We start from the raw sequence: 27,003 nt of genomic DNA on the forward strand, positions 1-27,003 counted from the left end.
TATGTGTGGCCCCTCTCCGTAGCAGACATAGAACACCCTGAAATCAGGCGATCACACTTAACCGCAAGAGCATTCCGAAAAATGTGAGACAACCCAGAATTCCGTACACACCGAGACCTAGCACCTATAAACAGACTTAAATCTAGATCTCCTTTATGGAAAATCGGCGAAGAATTGCGACATATGCCGGCCGGAATGGCCGAGTGGCTCTAGGCGCTACAGTCTGGAACCGCGCGACCGCTACGGTCGCAGATTCGAATCCTGCCTCGGGCATCGATGTGTGTGATGTCCTTAGGTTAGTTAGGTTTAAGTAGTTCTAAGTTCTAGGGGACTGATGACCTCAGAAGTTAAGTCCCATAGTGCTCAGAGCCATTTGAGCCATTTTTGAACTCCGAAATATAAACTCAAAGACGGCTTGGAAAGAATTATGTTGAAATGGAAAAACGAAGAAAGATTTTTCCCGAGAGCGATACACGACTGGAACAGGAAAAGTGCAAGTGAGACTGATACACAAAGTACCCTCCGCCGCACACCATTAGGTTGCTTGCGGGGCAGAGATGTGGATGTAGATTAATCACAAATTGTGAAAGCACAGTTTTAAAGAATTTTGACTTTTGACAACTCGTGAGGAAGTCGTTTTGAACGTTATCAATAAAATGTATTGGAAACTGGTTATTAAGTGTGCCGGTTCGCAAATGAGACTATTACAACAAATAGTTAAAAACGAAAATAACATAAATAACATTTAAGTCATTGAACCAGTTGATGACTTTTTGTATTTTGGGCAACTGAAGACAACAAAAATAGCTAAAATGGCCTGAAGAAGAAACCGGTGTGGCCAGTAACGTTACCTGGGAGCAGACTTTCTGACTTTCCTGTCACAGCGGAGAGTGAGTAAAAAGTAGGGGTCGAGCTGGCCGAAACTTTTGCTCTTTCAGCATCGCGTATGTGACAGGGACGGGTGTTCGCTTTGTGCAATTAGTTGGCGCCACGGCCCAATGCAGCCCCGACAGCGGGAGGGACTCTTCCGTGGCTCTGTTCGCCTGGTACTCTGTGTGTGCCTGCTGCTGCCACTGTGTGTACAGCATGTGGAGTTCACTGCACACCACACGCGACCCAGTGCACCGTGCTTTTTCCAGCTGTGATTTCCTGATATATGGGAACACAACGTTTGTGTTCGGGGTGTAGTTTGCTTCTTCTTGACTGTAAAATTTGAGTTGCAGCATAATTTTTCTTGCTTGGGAGATGGCGAAGCAAGCAGCAAGTTTCCTTCATATCTCAACCTGTGACGATGAAATTTGGTCATAAAATGCCTAGCAATTGAGTAATCTAAAGGCTTCGCAGTAAAATTACGCACTGTGTCCCTGTACACCCGTACTGCTGGCGTATTAAGGAAACCACCAAAGAAATCGATAATATGAATATACGGGTATTAATGGCACGTATGTCAAGGTAATATCGATATGGTCGTGGGAGCTACTTCGTAACAAATACCAGATTAACCGCAACAGGAACGAACTTTTTTTCTGATGAGAAAGTTCGTCTTGGGTATCCCAACGTCAAGGTCAAAATATTAAGTTAGGGATCGGAAACAGAGAAGCTTAGAGATAAGAAACGAATGGTCGTAAATTAGTATTTAGTTTCTTATTGATGTATGGCACATACATCTCACACTAACAATGTATGCTGACAGCAACAATCAGTAGTAACCACCGCTATTCCCACTGCATACTTCCGAATAAATCGTAAAGTTTGAAATCACAGTTGTACAATGAGACAGGGACCAAGTATGACACCAGTCACATCCACTTCACTTTCCACTGTGTTTTCCAGTGCCAACAGCGGAAGCCTCTAAATGTAGAGAACGCAATGCCAAAGGAACATGACGTTTCCTACATCTCCAACCACGACATGCTTCTCTTGTTGAAGTACTCACGGCCTTTTATGTGAAGGTAAGATACTGTTACGTCGTTTTGAAACCACATCCACATGCGGACAAGAAGAGGTACAAACAACTATCGCAATACATCCCAAATTAACAACGAGCCGACAGGAAACAATGTCACTGTTTGTCGATATTGCACAATACCAGTGCACACGTTTAAAGGGATTCCGGTTGGTGGTCTAAAATAAGCGTCGTGTACCGATTTTAGTCACACTACACATGGTTTTTGCGCCAGTTTAAATGAGAAGCATGCTTGAACGATTCAAGCTGTAGAAATTTCATCGCTGCAGTACAGCGCTGGCCAATTCATTGACAGAACTGAAACGTAGATTCAAAATCATTTGGCTGCACTACTTGCACTCCTTCTTTACGACGGAGCTGTAATTTTTGCACCGCCACAACTCACCACACTACCTTATTCTAAGTGTTCTTTCGTCTGCTCATCTGCTACATTACCGGTGAATCTTCACCCCACACGATCCAATATCGTTTTCTTAAATATTACTGTTGCAACAATTCTTTCTCTAGCACCTTCGCTGCTGTGTGTTGCTTGAACGACCCAGTTCCTTGTACATCAACAAACATTTGTCGCTCTCACTCGAAGCTTCGTATTAGCAAAGACACTCGTTTCGGACCATTAGTTCCAAATCTCAAGATAGTTTAAATGCTTCTACAGTCTAATTTTGACCTCGAAGGTTTCGGACACTATGTGGAATCTCCAAATAAATGACCAGGAACAGTAAATGACAATTGGCGCTTGCTGAAAAATTTTGCTGATACGGCTAGGTGAAAAAAGGTTTCACGGTCGTTACTTACTTGGAATGACTTCATCGTAAAGCGTGTTGCACTCTGTAGAAGCTTTTAGATGATGGTGCAAAATTTAATTTCTTTTGTTTATGATAGTTGGTCAACGGTGTGTCACTGAAATTAAAGCTCTCCGCACCTGAAAGTAACTTTGCTGATCAGTGTGGATCTCAGCTTCATTTTAAGAAAATATAGAAGTTCAGGTATGATCTCCACGTTCCTTATGCCGGAGGACACCAAGACCCCCCAAGAAAGTCCGGCACAGAATCTTTCGTTCCTCCAGTTCGCAGCAACCCTACAAAGCTGTTAAATATTTAGATATTTCGTGCCGTCAGCACTGACTTTTAGATCACTCAGGAACGTTACTCTCCGTTGTGCCCCTCTCCCACGAATTGCAACCTTCTGTCACAGTATCTGCACTATGTTATGCCGCGTAATGTACATAGGAATTAATCGAAGTTACCAGGAAAACATCTAACACTCTCACCATCTATGTAGACCCATCAAAGGTACTTAGAGTTACGACAACCTACCGATAGCCAACTATGTTCAGTTTAAGGAAATACTGCTCACCAGCTAAGTACTGATAACAAAGGGAGTATCGCTGTAGGGCACCGTTTAGCCGAGTCTGCCGAAATTCCATCGGCGCACCGCGCTCGTCATAGATACAGTACATAAACTACTAGTTTTTGTGTACCCATAATCTTCCGCAGGTTCTTGTAGTTCTAGACCCACTTCCCGAATCAAAAGCATGATTGGATAGTTTACTAAAAAGCCTACTGTTGCACAATTAAATACGGTACAATGTTTCCATTTGTAGAATAGTTGTACATTATGTTCTATACTTCAGGTAAGCGTTACTGATCCGTAATTGTATGACGACGCCTCAACATTTTATAACTAAATGTACCTTAGTTTTGGACGTGTTCGATGAGTTGAAAGGAAAGAAGAAATGTTAACGTCCCATCGTAATGAAGTCACTCTATACGAACTTTTCGCTGGGTGTGAGTAAGTATTGTGGAATCAGCTGGTACAGACGTTGTAGAAGGGACCGTTTTAGAAAAAAGTGTATTACTGTCTTGGAGATTAGGTGACTGACTTATGTCCTCTTTTTTCTTTCTTTGATATTATCTACGGTACAATCAAATGCGCATCTCACAATGTCGTAACCGTTTTCGACCACTCGGTGGTTCTTCAGACTCTCAGTAGATAGAAAAGGAAAAAGAGTGAATAACATACACTCTAAAACAAAAAAAAAGATGCACCACAAAGGAATTATGAAAACTGGACGAAATTGGTAAATGTGATGTACATCTACAAACGAACGAATTATAATCATTTCTCAGAAAATTGGATAATTTCTTGAAGGGAAAGAGCTTCGCAGATTGAGAAAGTCAATAATGCGTTGGTCCACCTCCAGCAACTATGCTAGCAGTCTTCCGGCTACGCGTTAATAGATAGAGTTGTTGGATGTTCTTCTGGGTGACATCACGACAAATTATCTCCTACTGACGCGTTAGATCGTCAAAATATCGAACTAATTGGAGGGCTTTGCCCCTAGTACTGCAAACTATCTCAGTTGGAGAGAGATCCGGAGACCATGATGGCTAAGGTTTAGTTTGGAAAGCATGAAAACCGGGAGTAGAAACTGTCACCGCGTTTGGAGGGTTCGGCATTATCTTGCTGGAATGTAAGGCCATGATGCTGTGTCATGGAGGGCAACAAAACGAGGCACAGGATACCATCGACGTATCGCTACAACGTAAGGGTGCAGCGGATGACATCCATTGGGCTTCTGCTATGAAAAGAAGTGGCACCCTGGACTATCACTTCTGGTTGTTATGCCGTGTGGCGGGCGACAGTCATGTTGAGATGCCATTTCACTTCATCATTTCACTTCATAGCAGGACCTCTTTGCTGGTCATCCGTGGCACCTTTACGGAACAGCGATATGTCGACGATATTCAACGTCCCGTTTTGTTACTTTCATGGCAAGCCGTCCTCGGTGTACATTTCAACAAGATGACAGCCGCCGCACACGGCGACTGTTTCTACCGTTTGTCTTCATATTTTCCAAACCATACCTTGGCCAGCAAGATCGCTGGATCTCTCCTAAACTGAGAAAGTTTAGAGGGTTGTGGACAGTGCTCTCCAACCAGCTTAGGATTTTGAGGGTCTAACGAGCCAGTTGGGCAGAATTTGCCATGACATCCAACAACCCTATCAATCGATGCCAAGCCGAAAAGCTGCTTGCATAAGCGCCAGATGTGAACCAATGCGTTGTTGACTTGCTCAGTATGTGAAGCTCTTTCTTCTTCTGAATTTGTAATCATTTCTTAGTCTGTACGTGTACATCACATCTACTAATTTCCACCCCACTCGGATAATTCATTCGTGGTGCTTCCTTTTCATTTTTCATTTTCTTTAGAGTGTAAATGAAATGTGTCGTGGTTATATAAGGATCCTCTGTTTCCTTTCTTACCTAATGAAAGTCTAAAGATGACTGCCGGCTGCTCGTACCCGATTACATAATTGTGAAATGCAAGTGTGACTGTGTTGTAAATATTATAAAAAATAAAAGAAGAAACTACCAATCCGCCATTCATCTTACGTAATTTAGGGCAGTAATGGGGAATGTGTTGCATAGTTTTTGGTTAGTAATTTTAATTCTTCTCTGGTCTATGTTACAAATAGGTTAAAACGCTTCAAAATGCACACACAGTATATAGCCACAGTTCAACGTTGCCTATCTTACGGCTTCTAGGGGTCACAGAAATTCATTTTCATTATTTCATACAATTATTGACCGAATTCAAGACTTTAAAATGGTTCAAAATGGTTCAAATGGCTCTGAGCACTATGGGACTTAACAGCTGAGGTCATCAGTCCCCTAGAACTTAGAACTACTTAAACCTAACTAACCTAAGGACATCACATACATCCACGCCCGAGGCAGGATTCGAACCTGCGACCGTAGCGGTCGCGCGGTTTCAGACTGAAGCGCCTAGAACCGCTCGGCCACTCTGGCCGGCACTTTAAAATGCTTTTATAATCTACTTATTAAGACGTGTAATGTTGCAATAAAGGTTTAACACTAAAGTCAAGTATTTAAGTTAGATGTCTTTGTGTGTGAAATCTTATGGGACTTAGCTCCTAAGGCCATCAGTCCCTAAGCTTGCACACTACTTAACATAATTTATCCTAAGGACAAACACACACACACACACGCCCGAGGGAGAACTCGAACCTTCGCCGGGATCAGCCGCACAGTCCATGACTGCAGCTCCTCAGACCGCTCGGCTAATCCCGCGCGGCATTTAAGTTAGAAACCGTGCGAATGTCTTAAGACAGCATAACTCACGGCGCGCAAATTATCCAGATTATATTCGCCCAGTATTTGAGAATTAGAGCACTTAGCGACATTCAATCGATTTTACCCATATTTACAAAAGATTTTAAAACTTTTCCCCCTGAGCCTCATATAAAGTAGTGAAAGGAGGCAAGTTTATGGCTTACTACTTACTTGCTGTTCTTGCAATCAAACTTATCAGGAATGACGTTTTAATTTATTACTTCTTTATGTTCGCAAAATCCACATATACTACTGACTTCACCTACTAAATTGTATCTGTACGACATATAGCTGTGGAGATATGATGTCTTCAACATTGAGGAGCCTGAAACGGACGTTGTATGCATGGGAGCCCGATTCTTCATAGAATCGAAGGTGGGAGGTTATTGGTACGACTCTACTGTACCAAAGTCAACTTGTAATCGACTAGACGTGCGAAATTCCGTTCTTGCCTTTCTAATCTAGGAGCTTTGAGACGGAAGAAAAATGTTTACGAATCCTGGAGGTACCCTTTCTCTTTCGAGTCAAAGCAGTTCACTGGGACGGTATCTGAATACAGTGCTGTTCGTGCAGGCGTGCGGTAATTCTTGTTTAAGACGTGTTTGCTCACGTGTGAAATGAAAGCGGCGGTGGGGTGGCGCGCCGCCGAATTTCTAAGCGATGGTCGACCGCTGGCGCATTCAGACCACGAGCAGAGCAGCCACCCGCCGTCTCGCCCCATAAGAATAGCAAAGCAACAGAAGGCGCTCGCTAGCCGAGTGCGGCGACGTGGTCTGCCTCCGGCTACAAGCTCCAAAGACGATGAGGATCTGCAGGAAAACTGAGCTGAAATAAGGGGTGGGTGCGAATTTGTTTCGCGCTCCCTCGAAGTTCCTTTGCGACTTAAACTGGTCGGGAACTCTAAACCGTTACTGATAAAATAGTAAAGAATGCAATTGTATCGAATAACTATAGCCTGTGCCAGCACCCACTTGTTTACTGTTTTGCCTCGTATACTCTTACAATTTTAATCTCTGAGTATCTGCCACCACACATAAAAACTGTACGTCATTAATGTCTGTACATAGGAAATATTTAAGAATGATTCATATGAGTGATGTTTATAACAGATACTAAAACTAAAATAATTATTTCTGGGATTCTTGTTTGTCTGTGTGTCTGTCCGTATGTTTTTACGATCATCACGCAAAAACTACTGCACGAAATTGGATGCGGGTTTCACAGTTGTATTGTTGGAGGTCTAACTTAAAATCTGGTGCAAGTTTCATCTAGATATGCCACCTGGAAGCCGAATTATCTCTGCATGAGGAGTGTTTTCTTTATCTGGACCAGTTCGGGTAAATCGGAGTCCATTGGAGATACAAGGAAACTGTCTTCGGAATTTTTTGTGCAAACAGTTTTGTCGTAATCAAATTTTTGGTCAAGCGTGAATTGTCTATGAAAATGAGTAAAATTAGCAATATTTTTTGATGTGGATTGACTCCGTTTCGTGTAAGGATCATTTCTTTATATTGGAAGAACATTTGGACAGCAGACGTTTCACGAAACTAAACTACACTCCTGGAAATGGAAAAAAGAACACATTGACACCGGTGTGTCAGACCCACCATACTTGCTCCGGACACTGCGAGAGGGCTGTACAAGCAATGATCACACGCACGGCACAGCGGACACACCAGGAACCGCGGTGTTGGCCGTCGAATGGCGTTAGCTGCGCAGCATTTGTGCACCGCCGCCGTCAGTGTCAGCCAGTTTGCCGTGGCATACGGAGCTCCATCGCAGTCTTTAACACTGGTAGCATGCCGCGACAGCGTGGACGTGAACCGTATGTGCAGTTGACGGACTTTGAGCGAGGGCGTATAGTGGGCATGCGGGAGGCCGGGTGGACGTACCGCCGAATTGCTCAACACGAGGGGCGTGAGGTCTCCACAGTACATCGATGTTGTCGCCAGTGGTCGGCGGAAGGTGCACGTGCCCGTCGACCTGTGACCGGACCGCAGCGACGCACGGATGCACGCCAAGACCGTAGGATCCTACGCAGTGCCGTAGGGGACCGCACCGCCACTTCCCAGCAAATTAGGGACACTGTTGCTCCTGGGGTATCGGCGAGGACCATTCGCAACCGTCTCCATGAAGCTGGGCTACGGTCCCGAACACCGTTAGGCCGTCTTCCGCTCACGCCCCAACATCGTGCAGCCCGCCTCCAGTGGTGTCGCGACAGGCGTGAATGGAGGGACGAATGGAGACGTGTCGTCTTCAGCGATGAGAGTCGCTTTTGCCTTGGTGCCAGTGATGGTCGTATGCGTGTTTGGCGCCGTGCAGGTGAGCGCCACAATCAGGACTGCATACGACCGAGGCACACAGGGCCAACACCCGGCATCATGGTGTGGGGAGCGATCTCCTACACTGGCCGTACACCACTGGTGATCGTCGAGGGGACATTGAATAGTGCACGGTACATCCAAACCGTCATCGAACCCATCGTTCTACCATTCCTAGACCGGCAAGGGAACTTGCTGTTCCAACAGGACAATGCACGTCCGCATGTATCCCGTGCCACCCAACGTGCTCTAGAAGGTGTAAGTCAACTACCCTGGCCAGCAAGATCTCCGGATCTGTCCCCCATTGAGCATGTTTGGGAGTGGATGAAGCGTCGTCTCACGCGGTCTGCACGTCCAGCACGAACGCTGGTCCAACTGAGGCGCCAGGTGGAAATGGCATGGCAAGCCGTTCCACAGGACTACATCCAGCATCTCTACGATCGTCTCCATGGGAGAATAGCAGCCTGCATTGCTGCGAAAGGTGGATATACACTGTACTAGTGCCGACATTGTGCATGCTCTGTTGCCTGTGTCTATGTGCCTGTGGTTCTGTCAGTGTGCTCATGTGATGTATCTGACCCCAGGAATGTGTCAATAAAGTTTCCCCTTCCTGGGACAATGAATTCACGGTGTTCTTATTTCAATTTCCAGGAGTGTATATGAACCAGGGTAAGAATAATAAAATCTGTAAAAAGCAGTTTTTTGAAACATTTTACATCATAATAATAATGCTAACATTTTAATCCCGTTATCCATAGACATTATTGAATTCATTCTTGAATCTGTATAACAATTATCGTTGATAAGTTTGTAGAGTTGACGATAGTGTTATCGTTGATAAGTGTTGTCCAGTTGACCGTAAAATTCACTTACGTACATGTTTTCAGAGCTTTTCATTGTGTCTCATCGATATAAGTGAAGTGGTACTATTGTTATGATTTCGTATTATTGTCTTCGTTCGTTTAAATTATTCCATTCTTGGATTCTTTCTGCTAATGGTGTAACTGTTATCGTTTACGGAGATGTTTTCAAAATAACATGTCACGAGAATACTTGTCTTTTGAACGGGCAATACTGACACCCAAAAATGGTACAGCGTCTGCTACAAACCAGAGCTTTCTGGGAAAAATAATGATGGGAACGATATTGTGGTGGTGGTAAGTTCCTATGGGATCAAACTGCTGAGGTCGTCGGTCCATAGGCCTACACACAACTTAATCTAACTTACACGCCCATATCGGAGGGAGGACTTAAATTGCCGACGGTAGCAGCCACGCGAAGCGCGCAAGGCGCCCCAGACCGCGCGGCTATCCCTCGCGGCAACGAGGTGGTATATCGGTCCATAAACACAGTTCTGGACCAAGTTGATGCTACCAACTATCGGGTAGAGTTTCGTAACTCCCTTTCTGCATCCGGACGCCCCGTTAACAACGTCGCTCTGAAAGTGGGTATTTTGCTGCTTCGGAACTTAACCCCTCTGAAGCTGTGTAATGGAACTCGCCTTAAAATGGAGTCGCTTCGTAACAATATTATAGTGGCTGAAATTCTCATGGGCTGTGGAGCGGGTGACATAGTTTTCATATCACGCATGCTCCTCGTTCCCAAGAATTTCCCTTTCCAATTCAAACACGTGCAGTTTCCCGTGAGCATATGCTTCGCCATGACCATCAACGGGTCGCAAGCAGAGGTGCTTCGAGACACCGGCGTCGACCTCAGGACCAACTGTTTCTCGCATAAACAAGCCTACATAGCTTGTTTACGGGTCAATAGCTCAAATAACTTGTTTATAATGGCTGCAATGGCTAAAAATAAAATGCTGTATACGAAGAAATTCTTTAATTTTCATTATTTCTTTGAATACAGCAATAAGCTGTTCCTCTATCCAGGCCTATTGGTATCTCAGGCTTCAAATATCTGTATCACGATACATACACATCAACTGTTTACAGTTGTGCCTTTTTGGCAGCCGGTTTTCTCACCGTTAACAAACTTCAGAATTTTACAAATTTAATGCGGGCTCGAGATCCACGAGGACGAAGTCGCTAGCAATAGCTAGCAACGTAATATAAAGTTTATTTTTTCATAGCTTCTTTATTCCAGTACGCTCTTGTTTTTCGTATACATTTATAGCAACGGGAAGGTCAAGATCGGCAGAAATGAAGAATCTGCGGGGAACTTACGTTGCACGCTGAATTGAAGAGGCCACATCACAAAGTGATCGAATTGGCTAATGATAGGGTGATGATGACGATGGTGATGATGATCATGATGATATAGCCGTAAACGGTCACACACATGTGGTGGACTAAAACATGAAATCACCAAAATACGACACATTGCCGGCCGCTGTGGCTGAGCGGTTCTAGGTGCTTCAGTCCGGAACCGCGCTGCTGCTGCGGTCGCAGGTTCGAATCCTGCCTCGGGCATGGATGTGTGTGATGTCCTTAGGTTAGTTAGGTTTAAGTTGTTCTCAGTTCTAGGGGACTGATCACGACAAATGTTAAGCCCCATAGTGCTCAGAGCCATTTGAACCATTTAAAAACTAGCGAAATTTTTAAGATTTTAAAAATGCTTTCTGTTCTATGTCATCTCTTGACACAAACCTCATGTTTGAGAGATATTTTTTTTCATTTTCAGGTAAACTGCGCAATCCGTGACATCTGTTGACTGCAAGAAAGATACCGGTTTACCTTGAAGGCAACTTACAGGTATGTAACTCTTTGCTCTTTTGTAGGTGCCAAATCCAAATCATTTACTGCTCTGAATGTAGTTGAAAGTTTCAACGTCAAATCTGCAAAGTACCTCGAAACAAACCTTTGCTTTCAGTGGTCACTTGAAAGGGAAGAGAAATTTGCGAAGAAACACGAAAGACATTCTACAGACAATAAAAAGTACTACTGTTTATATTACTTTGTCGTGGTGTCTTCGAATGTTAGCGGTGCTCATACCGTTAAATACACCCGTAGCTGATGTCCGTATTACGTAACGGTTCTCTAGCGGTATGTTTACTATAAATGCGCAAACGTAAGGAAAAAAAATACAAAACGGCCTTGCGTAGACTGTTTTATTGTCAAGGAGGAGTAACTCAGCACTTTTATTCCTTGATTTTTCTGTTTGCTTCTTTTACTTTTGCTTTCTGTGTAGAGTTAACGGTTGTCAAACAGAACCTTTCTCGATGAGATCGAAGTTCGTCGGTGTGTCTGCGATTTTCTGTTGCTTTGCCCTTTCTATAGGTGCAGTGCTACTCTGTACTGTATACTACAATTTATAGGCTATTATTTGTCGCAAGTAAATTACACCTCACAATAAAAATTCCGACTACCGTGCACTTGGAATTGAAATGTTCCCACAGTAGCCTACGAGCCGCGCGGGATAAGCCGAGCGGGGTAAGGCGCTGCAGTCATGAACTGTGCGGCTGATCCCAGCGGAGGTTCGAGTCCTCCCTCAGGCATGGGTGTGTGTGTTTGTCCTTAGGATTATTTAGGTTTAGTAGTGTGTAAGCTTAGGGACTGATAATCTTAGCAGTTAAGTCCCATAAGATTTCACACACATTTGAGTAGCCTACGATATTGATACGACCTGGCGGATTAAACCAGCTTTCAGCATCACGCCACTGCCCATGGTTAAATTTGTAAAAGTGTGTGTAGTTCCTTCTGTACCTCACGCCTCTACCCAGACTTCTTTCTCCAGTTTTTCGAGGCTACTGCTGCTTTCTACAGTAACAAGGTATCATATGAGAGTGAGCATTGTATCTGTGTGAGTATGTCAGAGAGAAATGAGGAGGGACAGTAGGAGCGAATGAAACCGAGCGAGCGAACAAAAAGTTGCCGTCCCGTTCGGCGTAAATGGAACGCAGTTTTCGATGTCTTGCACTGTCGGCGACTTAGAGACTGGGTACATACGGGGAGTTCCCATGGCCGATGACGGCTGAGTTCACCACTGAGTTCACCAAGTGGTCGACTTGGCAAAAGCGAAGTCTAGAGAGTTTTGAAAGTCTTCGTAAGTGTGCACAGACAGTCCAGAGAGTGATCCAAGTCGTAAGACTCTGACACAGGTAAGATCGATTACTCTGCTCTCAGTGGTGTGTACCGAAGGCTTCATGTAATGGCGAGAACTACCGGATAAGCGGTATTTGTGGACACTGTCAAGTCAGCGGAAGCGCCCAAGTCAAGTGACATGCCCGAAGCAGCGGCAGGGCACTTCTCGAAAGCAAGCGGTGGCGGTGATATGACCCCGGGTTTCTCTGACCTTTCCTCCATATCGATACTCGGACTGGATGGGGAATCCAGAACACTGTCGGATACTGAAGAGAGAAAGAGTGAGTGTGTGTGTGTGTGTGTGTGTGTGTGTGTGTGTGTGTGTGTGTGAGTGAATGAGAGAGGGAGAGAGAGAGAGAGAGAGAGAGAGAGAATGTTTCGTCTTGTCATTTGGTGAGTAATGTCAAATTATCCAATGTCATAACCATAGATTCTGTGTGTGGGTTGAAAGGGTCTCTGTTCCTTACGTTTGGTTTTATACACACTAGTGTCTCTTGTGGATGCTGGTCCGGTGTTTCCTTACTATAGTTCAATAAATCGTAAACCCTTTCAAAATAAACAAAGCTTAGTAGGACAAAAAATAGTTAGTTTCTCAACCGTAAATACGGAATTATTGTACCAAGAACTGACGGGAGTATGAGTAATTACTGACGAAATGCTAGATTTTTAACAGTTCTTAAAAACATGGAAGGAGGGAAATTTTAAACAAGAGAATTGCCTTGTCCGTATTCGGATAGTTTCAAAGTTTTGGACTTATCGACACGATTTACGTTCAAACATTATCTTTTGTCACAGACCGGAAACGAGCTAAACATGCAGTATCTGACCAAAGGTACCCTGGTACCCCTATCTAATGTGAAATTGACCACCAGGTGCCACGAAAGGTTGACATGACAGTATAAAAGAAGGCAAGGAATGTTGTCAGGAGAAAACCAATAAATGCAGATTGGTTCTGTCAGGACAGTTCAGTGACTTCGAACGTGGAATAGTCGTTCGATGTCAGTAACAAATCCATCACACACATACAAACCCTTCTCAGGTTGCCCAAGTCGACTGTTGCTGATGTGACGAAAAGTTGAAATGCAAAGGAACAACCACAGGTAAACCAAGACCTGGCAGGGACCATTTAAGAACTGCAGAGGATGGTTGTAAAAAAATCGCACGAAACCAACGGAAGGAATCACTCGAGAGTTCCGAACCGCTGCCAGTAGTCTAAGTGGCACGATTACTGTGCGTAGAGAATTTAAAGGAATGGGGTTCAGTGGTCCGGCAAGTCCTCATAAGCCACACGTATCTCCTCTTGCCGGCCGAAGTGGCCGTGCGGTTAAAGGCGCGGCAGTCTGGAACCGCAAGACCGCTACGGTCGCAGGTTCGAATCCTTCCTCGGGCATGGATGTTTGTGATGTCCTTAGGTTAGTTAGGTTTAAATAGTTCTAAGTTCTAGGGGACTAACGACCTCAGCAGTTGAGTCCCATAGTGCTCAGAGCCATTTGAACCATTTTTTATCTCCTCTTTTCAATGCGAAGTGATGCTTGAGGTGGTCTAAAAATCAAGGCCACAGAATAACGAACGACTAGATATGAGTGACTTTGATGAATCACGCTACATCCGGTGGTAGTCCAATCGAAGGGTTTGGGGAATGCCTGCTATCATGTGTAGTGCTAAAAGTGAAGCATGGAGGAGCTGCTGTTTTTCGTGGTTAGGATGCTGTCCGCTTACTGCCAATTAAGATATGCTTAGTGCGGGTTTGTGAACAGTTTTACAGCCCTGTGTACTGCGTATAGCGGAGGGACAGTTCGGAGATGGTCATAGTATCATCATGACTGTACAGCCTATCGTAAGGCAACATCTGTGAGGCAATGATATGGGGAACAATAAAGTTTCTGAAACGGACTGGCCTACCCAGAGTATCGGCCTCAACCTCAGGTAACTTCTTTGTCATTAATTAGAGCTTAGACCTCGCTACAGACTCCGGAGTCCAGGATCACTACCTTCGGCTGTTGAGCAAGAATGGGCTGTCATTCCTCTACAGACAGTAAGACACTGTGCTGAAATTGTCCCCAGCAGAATTCAAAAGGGTGGGCACAATCCATATTAATGTCCAGTAACAGGTAACCCACTTTTGATCAGATAGCATATGTACTGCTGTCACACCGACCTCCTTCTACTGATTCCTCTAATTATGAACGACAAACTGTGTAGAGAACTGGAGCGTCTCCCTGCGGTCTCGTTTGCAACTCGGCTTCACACAGGGCAGAAAACAGGCACGGGATACTGTCCCGACAAAAGCGACGGAAGCTGTCCCCAACGGCGACAAAGCGCGTATGCAAGCCAGGGGCGTAAAACTTTAAGCCCCACCCGTGCGGCTTGTAAATCTCCGCCTCGCACCCCTGTCCGTAGTGTGAGGGGGATGGCTGCACTGGTACCTCAGAGACGTGCCACCTGCCAGGGGAATCCCCGACCGCACTCGCCCCGCCCTGAATACTGATGCAGCCGTTGCTCCTGCCCCCGCGGGAAGCGGCTGGCAACTCTGATAAAGCTGCCACGCCCCCACAGCCCCGGCTGGCCGGAACGCTACGCGCCCGTGGGACCTCCTCCCACTACAGCGTTGTAAACAACAGCACTGCTACAGTTAGCAGACCTCCGATTAACGTTGGGAGGTGGACCTAAATCGAGCAGCTGACTTACCTTACACGCAGCACGGTAGTTGCCAGCACCCAAAGATGAGTAACCTCGGACGTTAACGTGCCATGATGTGATACACTGTCCATCTTGAATACAGTTTTGGGTTTTAGGCGTCTCTCCACACAACCTTAGGCAAATTACAGACTGAGTCTGCATTTCCATCTGAGATCTAACGCACGAAAATAATGAAATTAACTGAGGATATCGATTCATTAGTAGGTTCCTGGGACATTCTAGTCAATCTACAAAGGAAATTCATTGTGGAAAAAAATCTCTCAGGTTCTGGCTAAGCCATGTATCCGCAATATCCATTCTCTCAGGGGTAAGTTATTCTTGGATAGGTCATTCGGTAGGGAACTCGCACGTGAAAGGCTGAGTTCCCCGGTTCGAGTCCCGGTCTAGCAAACAATTTTAATCTTCCACGAAGTTGCAAATCAGTACACACTCTGCTGCAACGTGAAAAATCATTCAGGTCTCTACGAAGGATTCCTTACGAAACCCTACAGTATTTGGTATGCAAGTTGTTGAGGAGTTGACGCATGAAGTACGGAATGATTAAGAATCAGTTTCCCTCCTAGCAGTGCAGTGCAGCGTGCGATGATTGACGCACGTTCTATTATTGAGTGATTCCTGCGTTACTTATATTTAGTTACTAGCTTCTATATTCCGCATATTGGTAACATACTTAGTTGAAATAAACTCTCCCAGGCGTGTCTGATCGTTGTGATGCCATTCATTTAAAAGGTGCGTTGTGGTATACCAATGGCAAACATCCAGTAGGTCCTCCCAGTGACGTAGTTTTGTAGGACAGGACGACTCGTCTGCTCGATCTTCAGTTGACAGGTATGTGAAAACTGTTCCCAGTGAAATTTGCGCCCAAATAAAAAATGTTAAATTTGCTTCCAGTAGTCCCGGAAACTAACTGCTCACTAAGTGACGGACTACCTGCACACGGAGAGTCCTCGGCCGTCCCGAATGGATGGACGCTCGTTTAATCACCCATAATATAACTCTAATTTTCGTTGAGTTGAACGTTTCGTCACATGTTATAAGGGCCGAAGTATACAGGACCATGATGTGGCGCCGTTCACAATAGAAATCAATGTCTTGCCGATGTATGCTTAATTACGAGCATTTTAAAGTGCATAGCTGAAACGAGTGTACCACTTCTGATACCAGTTTGAACAATCGTAAAAAGTAGAGACTGGTCAGGCAGGATAGAACAGGTCGGGCATCAGAAGGGAGTTTTGAAATGAAAGAGAGAAATACGCCGAACTTCAGGATATATTGTAAAATTACAGATTACAGATTAGCTCGCCTAGTACATGAATAGAGGACGACTGGCTGTATAGGTGGTCGAATAAAATAAAGGAAGTAGGAACTGTGAGAGGAAGCTGCTCGGATTTGAGTTAGATGGTGGCCAGTCCTGAAGAACAGAGACAAAGGCGGGTGATCTAAGCAATATGATCAGTATAAAAGTATGACTCAGGAGAGGCAGAGGTAGACGGCTTAAAGCTGTCTACTCTGAAGCTAGGCTCGAACACAAGAGAGTGTGTAGGCAGTGCTCCGTCCTCCGAGATGCGGCCAGCAACCACTCAAATGACTCATTTCCCACGTTTCCAACTGGCTGCCTGGGTGGAACGTTTACTCAGCAGAACACTGGAAACGTTGGCGTCTGCTGCTCCCACGGCTCGGTCAAGCACGTAAGCCACAGTGAGGTTATTCTGGGAGAAAGCTCGAAACAAGCGACGTACAAACTTCGGAAAGAAAATTCGGATAAGAATCATAACTTATGCGGAGGCTGATTACTCGTCGTATAACATGTGTCCCATATGCCGCTCGCTTAGAGTAATGTATAAAACATAAATCAGGTGTAATAGAACGCACGAGTGGAAGAGATTTCGGTTTCTAAAATATATAAATTATAGCTACTTCCAGTTGAAAAGGAAATGGCTTTACAGTTGTTATTGCTTCTCCAGACCTGTCATCAGCAGTTATCACAAAAGAAAATAGCGCATAAGAGCCCTCGCCTGTTCTGCTTACCACGCAAGCTGTGGAGTTCGGACAGGACCTTATCTCTACCCTTTTTTGGCGTAAGTTTCACATGTCGCAATCCACATCAGACCTCAGTTTACAGACAAGACTTTCAATAATATATTCTTGTCTTGGTTGCTACTTTCTTTATTTAATACTAACTATAACACGTTTCGCCTTACTGCGTCGTCAGAACTTGTGAGGTGTCTGAAGCTGAGTAAGACGCTTAATTTAGACAGATACTACACTGCCGGCAAAAAAATTTCAACACCCTCAAGGACTGTGCTCAGTGGCAAGTGAGTATGATATGTGCATACTGAGACCTATCTGTAACCCCTCTGTTTTGCGTCTGGAGGCAGAAGCTGTGCTAATTTTAGAGGTGAACATTGTTTTAGAGGTGAACATTCAACGTAGGGTATAACCATGTCCCACCGACGAGAACTTACTCGTGGTGAAGAGCTTCAGTCGTTTGAACGGGGCCGCTTTGCGGGCCTGTGGAAAGCTTGATAGACACATTTAAGGACTGCTGCAGATGTGGGGCACAGTGCAGAGGTGATGTGTCGCTGCTTTCGACAGTGGTCTGTCACACATTCCCGCACGTGTAGCTCAGGTTCTGGACGCTTGGGTAACGGAGACGCACGCCAAGACAGATACATTGTGCGACCATTGATGACCGATCGAACATCATCCAGCGACGCAATCCGGGTAAATGTTGCACCCTCTGTTTCAGCAGGGACCGCTGGGAACCGTCTGCTTGCCGCACGACTAAAACTATATGTGGCTCTGGCCGTGTAACCACTGAAACTACGACATGTCCCAAGCATAGCTATTCTGGTGTCCTGTGTGGGTTGATTGGAAAGTGCAATGGCGCTCTTTTGTCTTCAGTCGTGGGGAGTAGGTTCTGTCTGCATGCGAGTGATGGACGTAAACGTGTATGGCGTAGATTGGTGAGCTGCTTTCTCCTACGGCAACAGGTGCCATCCCAGGCTTCATTGTGTGATGGACACGCTGTTGTATTAGGTGTTTCTGCAAGGTAACGTAATGAGTGCCCGCTAAGTTGCACAGGCTGTTTTCCCCATTTCTTCAACAGGAAGATGACCCACTTTTTCAACAGAGCAGTGCACAAACACATACAGTTGCTGCGCCGCAAAGTGACATCTGTGGTGTACAACTACTGCCCTGGCCAATTAGAGCACTGCGTCTCTCGCCAGTGAACACTTATGGGACGCGATGAAACATTAAGGGGGTAGGACGTCAAACCGGCCGACTTGGCGCAGGAGAGGCATCACAGGATGTTTTAATTTCCAGTGTCTATAATTTTACAAATAAATTCATAAAACTTTGTCAGCAAACACCAGGAAGGATTCAGGATTCACAATCATTGTAACAGAAGTTCCAGAACATAACAAAATAATTGTTTTTATTACATCGAAATTTCATAATTTTTTCACTTACTAAAGGCTGCATTTGTTGCTATAGGTACACTTTCCTTCATAAGTTAGAGAGATTCTTCGATGAATTTTGCACAGCATACATACCATATTCACAGGTGTACGAAACTCTAGAATTTATTTAATTTATGAAAAAACGAATTAACTGTTATATTTTAAACTTCATGTTTAGAAAAAACACAAATTTTCTAGTTAATTACCTCCATTTTTACCACAGTTTTTAATAGATTTGGAAAATTCTAGAGTTTCATACACCTTTAAGTATGATTTGTATGCTGTGCAAAATTCATCGAAGAATCTCTCTTACTTATGATGAAAAGTGTACCTATAGCAACAAATACTGCCATTAGCAAGTGAAAAAAATGATGAAATTTCACATGTAAAAAAAATCATTTCGTTATGTTTTCGAACTTCCACTCGTATGAGTGTGAATTCTCAATCCTTCCTGGTCATGTTGACAAAGTTTTATGAATTTATTTGTAAAAGTATAGACAGTGGAAATTAAAATGTCCTGTGACGCCTCTCCTGCTCCAAGTCGGCCCGTTTGAAGTCCTATCCACCCTTAACTTACTTGTTCTCCAGGGCCTACGAAAACCATTGCCGAAAGGCAACAAAAGGCACAAGATATTTGGAACAGTGTAGCGCAGGATACTATTCTTCACCTTTACGATCGTTTGCATGTGAGAATTACTGACTGCATTGCCACCAGTTGGGAGGAGGGGGAGGGAGTACACTGTGTATTGATGGGACTGTTTGGACACCCTTTACTGTGATATGTGTGATCCATTTGGTCTGAAGTTCTTATCACATACTCCCACAATGATGAACTACCTTGCACCTCATTTGTCACTAAAACAGCCTTACCTTTGAGGGTGCTGGATTGTTTTTCTGGGTTGTGTATGTAGTTCGTCTGATGCTGTAAACCGTAACGTGTTACAAAGAATACAATACAAAGAATTTAGCGACCAAAATAGGAGTACGAGAGCCAAACATGGTCGCAGATCCAATGCAGGATTCGTATCGGAGATTGGGGGGAGGGGAGGGAGGAGGGGCACAGGAGAGAACTTTTTCTCCTTTTTCCACATTACTGTACACAACTGTTAACAGGGAGGGGAGAGAGAGATGGCGCTGACATAATATACGGACGAATTGGTGTGCAACCTTGAGATAAATAAATGAGGACTGCCAGCGAGGGGTCAGGGTGATTGGCGTGGAGCAGATGGGCGTGGCTATTTCGGGCGCGGCTGTCAGAGCTGGCTTGGCCCGGCGTCCATTTAGCGGCACAGTGAGGAGGGCGGAGGAGAGGTTGCCGGGGTAACGCGCGCTGAAAGGCCGCCGTCCATCAGCCGCCAGCGGCCGGCGGAGGGTGCGCAGCGCCGCGTCACCGGGTTTTTCTCGGCCGCTGGCGGGCGACGCCAATAAACGTCGGCACTCATCAGAGACCGCGCCGGGCAGGGGCTACACCATTCCAGGCCGGCCATGGCCTCGCAGGCGAAGTGCTGCTCTCACAGAAGAGTTAGGGCACGGCCCGAGATTCCTTCCTCTGCTCGCACTCGCTCGCTCACACACACACACACACACACACACACACACACACACACACACACACACACGGGAACACGGACATGCTGCATCTTTGCTAGGCCGTACAGAAGTGTGAGTCAGAGATCTCGAACCCAGTGCAGCGTGATTTACCAGCTCTTGTTGTTGTTGTTGTTCTTCCTGGTCCTATCCTGTATCACAACGGCATCGGAATGTCATTTCGGGTTTGGCATTACGCTGAGGTGACAAAAGACATAGGATAGCCATAAGCACATATAAATATGGCTGTAATATCGCGTAAACGCGGTATAAAGGTGCAGTGCATTGGTGAAGGTCTCATTTATATTCAGGTCATTCATGTGAAATGATTTCCGACGTGATTATGGCCACAAGACGGGAATTGACAGATTTTGAACGCGGAATGGTAGTTGGAGGTAGAGGAAATCGTTAGGGGTCCCGGCGGAGGTTCGAGTCCTTCCTTGGGCATGGGTGTGTGTGTTTGTCCTTAGGATAATTTAGGTTAAGTAGTGTGTAAGCTTAGGGACTGATGACCTTAGCAGTTAAGTCCCATAAGATTTCACACACATTTGAACTTTTTTTTTTGAACAAATCGTTAGGGAATTCAGTATTCCGACATCCCCAGCGTCAAGAGTGTGCCGAGAATACCGCATTTCAGGAATTACGTCTCACTACGAACAACGCAGTGGCCGAGGGCCTTCACTTAACGACCGTGATCAGTGGCGTTTGCGTAGAGTTGTCAGTGCTGTGTCAACACTACGTGAAATGACCGCAGAAATGAATGTGGGACGTACGACGAACGTATGTGTTAGGACAGTGCGGAGAAATTTAGCTTTAACGGGCTACCGCAGCAGACGACCGACGCGAGTGGTTTTGCTGACAGCGCGACATCGCCGTCACCGCTTCTCCTGGACTCGTGACCACATTGGTTGGACCCTGGACTCGAAAAACGTAGTCTGGTCAAATGAGTCCAGATTTCAGTTGCTAAGAGCTGACACCAGGTTTCGAGTGTGGCGCAGACTCCACGAAGTCATGGAACCAAGTTTTCGACAAGGCATTGTACGAGCTGGTGGTGGCTCCGCAATGGGGTGGGTTGTGTTTACATGGAATCGACAGGGTCCTCTAGTCCAGCTGAAATGATCATTGACTGCAAATGGCTATGTTCGGCTACTTCGAGACCGTTTGCTGCCCAAACTACGGGCTGCAATTGTTCGCGATTGGTTTGAACAGCATCCGGGACATAATGATCTGGCCAACCAGATTGCCCGACACGAATCCCGTCGAACATTTATGGGACATATTCGAGAGATCAGTTCGTGCACAAAATCGTGCACCGGCAACACTTTTGGTTAATGAAGCGTTATAGAGGCAGCATGGCTCATTATTTCTGCGGGGGACTTCCAGATACTTGTTGATTCGATTCCAAATCGAGTTGCTGCACTATTCCAAATCGAGTTGCTGCACTACCCTGGGCGTAAGGAGATCGGACACGATATTAGGGGGTATCCCATGACTTTTGATCCCTTAGGGTAAAGCAAACACGGCAAATATTTAAGAAGCGACACCGATAATTTTCCGAGCATATAAACTCTGCTAGGTTAGGACATGAGTAGAAACAGTGGCGCTCACACCTGCGTTGCCAGTTATCGGGGGACGTTGCGGCTGGACCATGAGGCGTGGGACAGGGGCAGACAGACAGCACACTGGCGGCGCTACAGAGTATTCTCCGTTTTTCTCTGTACAGAACACATCGCGCTGCAGCTTTCTCACGTGCACCCCACTGTAGTAACATTGGGTCGCCGCATGTGCTTCATGACTAATCCACCTCCCCACCTGGACGGAATTTCTGTGTGACAGCTGACTACGTGTCTACATGTCGTCTCATGTGCAAGTGTGAGAAGCATATTTAGATTAAAGTTCAGTCTTGATCACGTTATGCCTGTTTTAATGAGTAACCGGTTTCGGTTTTTTCTATAAAACCATCATCAGACCCATTGGCTCCCTTGGGTTGGTAGGTGGAGCTCTCCTTGCTGCTGTGCAGTCAACTGCATCAGTTGACTGCACAGCAGCAAGGAGAGCTCCACCTACCAACCCAAGGGAGCCAATGGGTCTGATGATGGTTTTATAGAAAAAACCGAAACCGGTTACTCATTAAAACAGACATAACGTGATCAAGACTGAACTTTAATCTAAATATAACAATTAATTGATCACTGTATTCCAAAAATGTTTACCAAAAGTGTGAGAAGACCTTCTAACAAGAGGACTATCAGACCTGTTAACCACGGATTTTGATCGTGCTTAGGTATGTTGCAGAGGGACCTGTTCCAAGAGCCTGGCTAGCGGCTTTTCATGCGACGGCCCCTAGTTCTCCAGAAAAGCGACGTTGAAGTGTTTTGCGTACCTTGTACACCTCAAACGTTACGTTAAGTTTCGGCCAGCGAGCAAAGTGCAGCAACTGAAGTTCACGGCCACAGCACTGGCAGTCCAGGCTTTGAACTTTTTTCAGCTTAATCGTACAGAATATCATTAAACAGTATATGTCATACAAAATTATTCAAAAATATTTTCTACATAGTAATCTTATTAATAATCAGTCATTAAAGAAAAATTTCTTCAATTGTATACTCCGTGTGTAGTCAGTTGTTAAAATTCCAAATATTTGGACAATATTCGCTCCCCGCATTTCCTAGGTGTGACCTCGCCTGTTTTCCCCTCTCCCTCATGGTCTATACGGAATTCCCAGGCCCTGTGAACCGGAAGCATCAGCTATTCGCAATGTGTCGTCAGTAAAGGCTGTGCCAAGAAAGCATATCTACAGAAGAACAGCCAAAAGAAGTTCCATTAGAAGTAGAGGAGTGTGATGAGCAGTCGGAGGGCGAACTCAGTAATGCCATTCTTACAATAGCTCCTCCGAGCACTATTTCCGCCAATTCTATTGTAACTTGGTTCAAATGGCTCTGAGCACTATGGGACTTAACATCTACGGTCATCAGTCCCCTAGAGCTTAGAACTACTTAAACCTAAATAACCTAAGGTCATCATACAACACCAGTCTATTGCAACTGAAGATGCGATATGCAGCGCAGTACAAGATCTGTTCGCCGAAAAACGAATCATCATTATGGATACCCTCGTTGTTAATCCGCCCGAGCGAATTCGCTGCAGGGCTCGCGCGCCTCCCATTGTCTCGGAAGCAAACGCTTTAATGGTCTCGGCCATTCGGAGGGGACAGCCATCTTTCAGGAACACAGTGTTTGATTATACTCAAGCGTCTAGCGGTGGAGATACTCCAGTTGGTTAGCTATTTCTATATTTCTACCAGAAACAAACCCTTAAAGACGTCTGAATCTGAAATATATTGCCACCAAATTTATCGTTGATGGTTACATTATATTTCTGTCATTTGTATCTCACTGTACATTACATGTTCAATTGCCTTTGGCTGTACGTTCATTTCAGCCACAGATGGGTCTGAAGCACAAGTAGTATTCTACAGTTTTGTATCTCAGGTTTAGAGTTACATCATGACATAAAAATAATGTCGCAGCTATAGAAGAAACAGCAAATAAAGTAATTAGCAAGAATATTGATTGTTCTCACTAACAGTGCCTGGCATTCCAATACATGGCATTCGTTTTAACATTAACCACGTTACTCGTAAGCACTGTGGATTTGTTAACTCGGCACTTGCTATGTTTCATTCCTAGACGTAGAAAGTTTTACATGTGACTGACGTTCTTGTACCAACTGTGTCATCTCTGACGCACGCCATGGGAGTCCGCAGAAATGCACCCGGACAGAACGAGACTCTAAAATTGTCATTTGTTACATAAATGAGCTTGTTACAAGATGTCTCACGCCACAACTAAATTGTATAGGTGACACGAAAATTGATGGTTCCTCACTCACTTCTAGAACTGTATGAGAATTCTATAACGAATAACAACTGTGCTCTTCACACTATAGTATGGGGAGGGGGCGAGGAGGGTGGCATGTGACCAAAGAGAAAATTTTCTGTGGGTTTTCGTACCTTTTACTTACTTTATCTATTCCGCATTACGAGAACACACTTCTCTTCCGCTTTGTACAAAGACCCAAATATTTTAAAGTAAAGCACGCTATGTCGTATTATAACTGTGTAGACGTTGTTCGTTATTGATTCTGTTTGTGGTCTTCCGACCGAATACTGCTTGAACGCTGTTCTCTCTTACAGTTCATTCTATGCAAGCTTCTTCATCTTCGCATAACTCCTGCGACCTGCGCCCATTTGCACCTGCCTACTGTATTCACGCTCTCGTATTCCCTTGAAATCTTACCCCCATCCCCTACACACACACACACACACACACACACACACACACACACACACACACACACACACACACACACACACACACACACAAACAAACAAACAAACAAACAAAGCCGTTCATGACCAAACTGACGATACTTCGGTCCCTTTGGTGGATGTGTCCCGTTAGCCGAGCCCTTCGTTTAGTCAATTTGCTCTCTTCATAATTCTTCTGTAGTACCACATTTGAAACTGCGTGTTTAATTTCCACATAAGTATTTGCTTTCTCACCCCCCTCCCTCTCTAGCACCTCTAGCTGTTCCCCGCCCCCCTCCCCCTTCCCGGAGAAGCTTCTATGTTCACCCCAACCTCCGTCAATTCTGACACCACCACATCCTCTGCTGACACAACGATATATACTGGAAGCCTCTACCCGACAAGAGTGCACCTTCGTGCAGCTGAAAGAGCATACCAGCACCAGAGAATATGAAGGTCATAAATTCCGTCATCAGCCAGTACTATCTGCTTGGAAGCTGGCGGCGTTCGCGTAGAAGAGCCGGCAAGCACTTCCCTGGCGCGTTCCATCTTCCTCCCCCGCTGATATTCGCCCCGTATCCTTCATCTCTTCCCTGCTCTTCATACTTGGGCCGATGCTCCCTGTTGTCAGAGTGATGAATACGTTTTAATATCCAGCGTCTTCTCCAATCGATAGCCCTTCTCTGCCGTTCCGGGTAAATAAATCCAGAGGGGCGGACGATGGTGCGAGCTAGGGAGCTCGCGATAAGGCTCGGATAATAAATATTTTAAAGTTACCGTCAACAAAATACTGCGCGCAGACTTCGCCGTAGCAGGCGCTCTTGAGGCAGTCGAACTCGAGGATAGCGATCTGGAAATGCGATATGAATGCTTTCTGGTATAGCGAGCGTGAACTGCAGATAACCCCGACTTCAAGCCCCTCTCGTTCTCTTCCAGAAATAATCCAGATCATGGCTATCTCTGTTACACGCTTCTGTTATTTCTCTTGATACCACACGCGCCCAGTTTGATTCATAGGTTATCATTACCAGTTCTGTAAAAGACTGCAACTATCGGGAGAGGCTGGCCATAAACCGGCGCCCATACTATTTTGGTTTAATTTATTAGGCTATTTATTCTGCTTTTACCCTGAACAAAATGTCGAATTTCCGACCCTAACTTCATTTACGCAATTTAAGACTTTTGAGCATCATTTAATGGCAATACAAGGGAACACATCATACATTCGTAGTACATTAAATGTATTGTAAAATAACATTTCATGATAAAACAGAAAGTAAAAGACAAGGCGAAAGACAGGAAGAAAATATAACCAGAAGATTAATACAAATACGAGAAACAATGCATAAAAACTGCAGACTGTCATTTAGGTCTATGACTTACTTTCGGATACTGTTGTAATTATTACGTGACAATAACATTCAGATAGTTCAATATTTTTACATTTTATTGTAATGGCAATACATTGGAGAAAATCGTTAGATTTATAATGTAATAAATACATTAAAAAATAATGTTTCACATCAAGAAGAGAAAAAAGAAAAGCTGAAAGACAAGAAGGACATGAGAGTAGGAAGTCCAAACAAATATGGGACTTTAGGTGAAAACGTGTAAAGGCTGCAAACTATAGTATATACTGATTTGTTGGAAAGGGACAAGCATATGTGTTGACTTCCGAGACGGGGAAATACGTAACTCCTCTTACCCTTTCTCTCTGTTTTAATTTCAAAGACGGAATCTAATATACACAGGATTTGCCGTAAACCCTTGACGTCTGAATGGGAACTGAAATTAATTTATAATGTAATGGTGCGGTGTCTCGTAACTGTACTTCCTGTTGGAGTATTACATTTGTGGAACTTAGATAAGTGAGGGGAGGTAGTGGTCATTGTAAGAGTATGGTATCCGCGCATTTAGATAGAGATTAATAGAGCCATGAGGCACTTGTGCATCAGTTATGTGTCTCGTAGAAGAAACTAGAATGAGGTCAGGCGATAACGTCTTTCCGTGAGTGAGAAAAAAAAGGGGGGAGCCTGGAGTAAACCGAAGTTTTCAAGATGGGAAGGAAAGTTTGCGTTGCGTCTCTTGTCGATAATGGGATCGTTACAGGAGGCATACACGGATGGGAGGGGGCAATGGCAGCCAACTTTCTGAAGCAGCCATCGAAGTATAGGCTTTAATAGCTTTTTGGGAACTGTGGAAAACTTAAACCAGGACGACAGGTCGGGAAATTCAATCCCGCTTCACTTAGATAAGTCTTAATTGTCTTAATAAACATGCCGCGTTGTTACGCTGAACTTCCAAGTCTGTTCGTGAAGCGTGGTTGACAAGTTAAATTGAGAGGATATTTCCCGCTGAAGACAAATATGGGCATTCGATTTCCCATCACACATACAATTACAGCTTGTCATGAATATTTCGTACATCTTTATTGGTGGAGCCGTATGGGAACAGAAAGGAAAAGGTTTACAACAGGAGACAGCA

At 44.8% G+C, this 27,003-nt stretch overlaps 1 protein-coding gene across 1 annotated transcript in view; it reads left to right on the plus strand.

Moving 5' to 3' along the window:
- Positions 1-27,003, plus strand: part of LOC126413115 (calphotin) — an 831,469-nt gene that overhangs the window by 205,835 nt on the left and 598,631 nt on the right. The window contains exon 5 of the mRNA XM_050083006.1: positions 11,060-11,130. The gene's annotated coding sequence lies outside the window, so the exon portion shown is untranslated. The remainder of the gene's footprint in view (positions 1-11,059; positions 11,131-27,003) is intronic.

The sequence above is a fragment of the Schistocerca serialis genome, chromosome 7 (genome assembly GCF_023864345.2).
Source record: "Schistocerca serialis cubense isolate TAMUIC-IGC-003099 chromosome 7, iqSchSeri2.2, whole genome shotgun sequence".
Lineage (NCBI taxonomy): Eukaryota > Metazoa > Arthropoda > Insecta > Orthoptera > Acrididae > Schistocerca > Schistocerca serialis.